This window comes from Pelobates fuscus, chromosome 6, assembly GCF_036172605.1.
Source record: "Pelobates fuscus isolate aPelFus1 chromosome 6, aPelFus1.pri, whole genome shotgun sequence".
NCBI lineage: Eukaryota > Metazoa > Chordata > Amphibia > Anura > Pelobatidae > Pelobates > Pelobates fuscus.
In genome coordinates, this window is record NC_086322.1 from 299,059,162 (window position 1) to 299,065,007 (window position 5,846).

General features: G+C 42.1%; 1 long non-coding RNA gene across 1 annotated transcript; it reads right to left on the reverse strand.

Moving 5' to 3' along the window:
- Positions 1-1,846: 1,846 nt before the first annotated feature.
- Positions 1,847-5,255, reverse strand: LOC134615154 (uncharacterized). The gene is made up of 2 exons (XR_010091288.1): positions 5,136-5,255; positions 1,847-5,094 (listed from the first exon to the last, which is right to left on the reverse strand). It is a non-coding gene; the product is annotated as an uncharacterized LOC134615154 (long non-coding RNA).
- Positions 5,256-5,846: the final 591 nt, after the last annotated feature.

The window sequence follows — 5,846 nt, forward strand, 5'->3', positions numbered from 1 at the left end:
ATATTTTCGCCTATTTTGCAATTCATTTTCTACTTCACTGCAATTGCGTGTTTAGCGAATAAATGTGTAGTGTTTGTCAAGGCAGAGTCTCTGAAGCCAAATAAGTGTTTTCTCGCAGTTAAAGGTCTGATCATTACACGAAATGGCAATATACTGGTCTGATTCAATACCCTGCCCTTTGTAAAAAGCATGTTTGGTTTTAGTGCAAGTAATTTGAATGTTGATGCGTTTAGTTCTGTGTGGGATGCCATATTGATTTAAGACACTGAATAGAAGTTTGTTTACTTATTCATTCTTTAACTTGGCGAGCGGTGCTAGCAGGAAAAGACAACGGGGGACTATGCGGCAACAAAGAGCAACTATCACTGGAATTTACACCGCTAATTAAAAACATTGAAACCCACTCATTTCTTGTGTTAAAGGGACACGCCACGCATCAAAACAACTTAATCTAAATTAAGTTATGGTGCCTTGAGGCACTCAAACCTCAAGAGGTGAAACTGCTCTCAAACGGTTTAACCCCTAAGTTGCCTCCAGCGGAAATGTCCAATCTTCACCTGGCGACATTCACATTTTCAGATTAAGAAAGAGCAGTGCCGCTGGGCAGGGGTGCTGCTGATTGGCTTGGAAAGTGGAATAGTCAGTTCTAGAACAATTTACCTACGATCTGCTTCCCGCCTTTCCTATATCAGACAGAGAGCCGGAAGCTCTCTGAAGCTAATCCCTGCAATGCCAGGCTTATCTCAGAGAGTTATTGGATGTAGGAGTTTCCACTCTCTGGTAGTGATGTACCGAACTGTTCGCCGGCGAATAGTTCCCGGCGAACATAGCATATTCGCGTCCTCCACCGCGGGCGAACACATGCGGTGTTCGGTCCGCCCCCTATTCGTCATCATTGAGTAAACTTTGACCCTGTACCTCACAGTCAGCAGACACATTACAGCCAATCAGCAGCACACCCTCCCTAGCAGACCCTCCCACCTACTGGACAGCATCCATTTTAGATTAATTCGGAAGCTGCAACCATTTTTTTTGTGCATATGAATGTTACAAGCAGATACTCCCCCCAGACACTCACTCCAGACACCCTGTGTTACTGCAGATACTCCCTCCAGACACTGACACAGAGCAGAATAGGGACTGTTCCCCCTACATAGGGTCACTTGGCAGATATGGATTGACACCTATCCTAAGGATCCCTGATAAACACTGACACGGAGCCCTCCATGGGTGAAGATGGATTCATTTTTTTTTGCGCTCGGGTTTTTTATTTTATTTTTAAGTTCGACGGGTATGATAGCTTTTTATTTGGCCCTTTTTGGGGCTGAAAAATGAAGATTTTAGAAAAAAAGAAGACGTATAGACGTATAGTAAGTTGAATTTTACTTTACAGGGTAGTAATTTTATTCCCCCCTCACTATTTTTTAGGGTGAGGGGGGTAGGTAGGGGCTTTTTTATTTGGTTGTGTGACTAGGGGCTTGGGGACACACACTGCATACACACTATACACACACTGCACACACTATACACACACTGCATACACACTGTACACACTATACACACACTGCATACACACTACACACTCTATACACACACTGCACACACTATACACACACACTGTACAGACTATACACACACTGCATAAACATACATTTAAAAACAATTGCAGCTGTTTTTTACATTTCAAAGTTGGGGATGGGGGTGCCAAATAAAGGATCCGCCCCGGGTGCCAAATGCTCCAGGTACGCCCCTGTATAGAAAAAGAAAAAGGCTTCTTCTATTTATGTGAAAGCACCAGCTGAGCAATTTATAACATATAAAGACGCAAAGAAAGAGAGAGCAATGGTTAGAACGACAATCATGTTTAATAAACCCCCTCCGTTGTAGTACAGATGCAATATATATCCGCTGACCCCATGTCGTGATGAATCTGAACAATAGCAAGCCTATCATCCCCCTCTATAAAAACACTCAATATAGAAATTCATTAGCTTTATACACTTTAAATATTGCTTTAATATACAGTGGATCCAGCTCTCTGTTATGCATATATAATTCATAATTACCAACATATCTATATGAATACATGTATAATTCATTCATTTACATTTCTTACCCAGATTTTGCACACATGACACTATAAGGCAGATTGTGAGGTTTCCAGCAGGGGGCAGTGTGCTACATTACATAACCAGTACATAAATATTAAGACAGACAATACATTATGAGGACAGGTACAAGATACACATGATATTGGGGTGCATCAGGAGTGCAATGTACACCTATATTGCTGCACAGTTACAAAGAGAATGGCGGAACTGTGCAATCCCAAACTGCTAGCTGTCTCTCATAGATTAACCTTGCCCACAGCTCTGTTCGAAACATTTAAATAATAAATTATACGGATGGATTGTGTCCACCACTCTCATCGTACTTTCTCCCAAACATTTCCAGACCCAGAAACAGGTTTTTCACAATTGATTTTTATTAAATCTCACCCTAACCCAAACTCAAAGGTCAAGGGTAGAGATTACCCAACTGGGACCTGGAAAAAAATAAACAAGTTTAGACCAACTAGACTTCACAGTGTGATACATTTATATATAGAGAATCTCAAAAATATGAATGCTCTGGCAATATATCTTCTTTAAAAATAAAAAAATGATATAAGTCTTGTTTCTATACCTTAACAGGATTTTTGAGCATTGTATTTTTATATAGGAGTGAATAAACTGGTATAAAAAATAAAGAGATTTATAAATAAAACATTTAGTATTCCATAATAGCTTGTTGAAACGCTGCATTGTGTCTTGACCCAAAAACCATGTAAAGAGGTGGATGAATGTTACTGAAATGCAAAACTCAAAATCAGAAGACTTTTCGGGGGGGAGTGGGTGTGCAAATGAAGATACTCTTTAGTACCCAAATTAAGAAAGATTAAATAAGCTATTATTCACTTACCCGATTCCAGCACCAATGTCCATCGCCACTCAATGCTTTCCTACAAGTTTTATCTTGATGCTGGATGTCCTAATGCAGAGAGTGAGGTTTTCTAGTGGCATTTCACAGAGTCAAACTCTTTGAAACTCCAAGAAGCGCCTCTAGTGGCTGCCTGGTAGACCGCCACTAGAGGCAGTCTTAGTACTGCTATGTAAAACGCTGCCGTTTCTCTAAAAATGCAATGTTTTACATTGCAGGACTAAGGGAGACAGGGACACTGCACCAAGACCACTTCAATGAGCTGAAACGGTCTGGAGGCCTGTCATGTCCCTTTAAGATTTGCTGTCCGTTACCATGTGAGGGGACTGAGAAAAGATGACTCGAACGATTGTAAAACAAAGGTCAATCTGATCTTCAAGTTTTTCCCACCTTACAATTGGTCATAATGGCACTGCCAGACCCAGAGCGTTTTTCTTGACTGTAACTGTAGGGTAGTTTATGAAAAGCTCTCCAATATGTGAGATTTCATGCGCTGTGATGGAGGTAAATTCATTGCCCTTCAGGGTCCAGGAGACGACGGGAGATCGGTTAATCTGATTTCTGTAAAAGTAGGATGATTGTAGAAAACAGACTCATTAAATGCCCTTCCCTAATCATTCTTATTGTGTTTATAGAATTCTGTGTATCTTGCCTTGGGTACTGGGTACGGTCTGTCCACAGTGTGTTCGTCTCAGGTACCAGCCCTCCAGAGGGTGTGTGTCTTGCCGTGGGTACATTCCTTCCAGAGTGCATGTGTGTGTGTCTTGCCTTGGGTACCGTCCCTTCAAAATGTGTGTGTGTGTCTTCCCTTGGGTACCGTTTCCCCAGAGTTTGGACACATACTACTTGAGTAACTGGGCTGCAAATTGTATTATTTGTTTTTAATTCTGCTGGTTTTAGAGGACTTAAATGTCATAAAATAAAGCAGGCCATAGTTTATAAACCACTGTAGAGGAATTATTACAGATTAAGCCAGGTTTCCATGGCAATAAATTAAGATTGGGTCAATCTTCTCAGCTTATAAAAGCTGTGCTTTTGGATGGTGAATTTGTCCCTCTCCACGCTATCTGCTCAATACATGGCTGGTGCTCTGCTGCTGGTAAAACAAACAGAGTTTAATGAAAGCTGCAACCTTAAATAACACAATAATGCTTAAAGCCAGGGGATTGTTCTTGCTATCAAAAGATCAAATCCTTAAAAATAAAACCCCATGAGGTGAGATTCCTGCTGCCTGTGTGTTGCTAAATGATTAGTCTGTCTCACTGCTATTAAAATCACTTTGATTTGGTTTGCTTATATAATTTAATTTAGTAAAATCAAGAAATGCAAACACACCAATCGTTCAGCAGCCACGCAGATATATAGACAAAGTGTGCGTCGGCTGGGATTTGGGTTATTAAATACGTCCATTCCCGAGACACGAGCCCTGTGTGCGCCCCCCACAGGTTTAGTGCAATATTATTCACTAAAATGTCAACTGTTCGGAATTCAAAGTAAATCTCAAATTTCAGGTCACAATAATTAAACTGAAAGCACCGATAACTTGGGAAATATTTCCAGTTGTTATAATATTTGAAACCTTAGTGTGATCAGCATTGTGTGTCTGGCTAGTTCATGGCTTGAATTAGTAAAGGATGGTTAAGCTAGTCAGCGCTTTACCAGTCAACAGTCTGCTTTGGCTATATCCTGCATATCAATTATAATGCAATTTATCTAGTGGATTATAGACAATGGAAGTATTGCTAATTACCAAACTATTCCCCATTCCGTGAAGATTGACTGAGAGTAAAGGAAGTTGGCAGACCGCTTTCTCATAGTTTTAACTGATCAGTCAACCGGTTTTACAATGAGTACACCTGAAAACCATCACCCCTTTCACAAAATTACAAACAACAAAATGCTCAGGGTAAAATCAAACTAAGAAAAATAAATAAAATATCTTTCTTTCCAAAGCCAGGTACAGGGCCTGTTCACTGTGGCAGTCTTCAATCAATCAAGTATGGTGTCTATACACAACTTCCTATAGACAGAATCTGGTAATAAAACACATATCTATGCAGGAGGCAAGTCCGACCAAGCTGTGAGCTCTGTAATGTATGCTTGAGGGAGGCCAGCCTATCTGTGAGCTCTGTAATGTATGTAGGGGGAGGCCCGACCTAGCTGTGAGCTCTGTAATGTACGTTCGAGGGAGGCCAGCCTAGCTGTGAGCTCTAATGTATGTACGGGGAGGCCCGACCTAGCTGTGAGCTCTGTAATGTATGTTCGAGGGAGGCCAGCCTAGCTGTGAGCTCTGTAATGTATGTACGAGGAAGACCCGGTCTAGCTATGAGCTCAGTAATATATGTACGGGGAGGCCCAGCCTAGCTGTGAGCTCTGTAATGTATGTACGAGGAAGACCCGGTCTAGCTATGAGCTCAGTAATATATGTACGGGGAGGCCCAGCCTAGCTGTGAGCTCTGTAATGTATGCACAAGGAAGGCCCGGCCTAGCTGTGAGCTCTGTAATGTATGTTCGAGGGAGGCCAGCCTAGCTGTGAGCTCAGTAATATATGTACAGGGAGGCCCAACCAAGCTGTGAGCTCTGTAATGTATGTATGGGGAGGCCTGGCCTAGCTGTGAGCTCTGTAATGTATGTACGGGGAGGCCTGGCCTACCTGTGAGCTCTAATGTATGTACGAGGAAGGCCCGGTCTAGCTGTGAGCTCAGTAATATACGTACGGGGAGGTCCGGCCTAGCTGTGACCTCTGTAATGTATGTACGAGTTAGGCCTGGCCTACCTGTGAGCTCTGTAATGTATGTACGGGGGAGGTACGGCCTAGCTGTGAACTCTGTAATGTATGCTTGAGGGAGGCCAGCCTATCTGTGAGC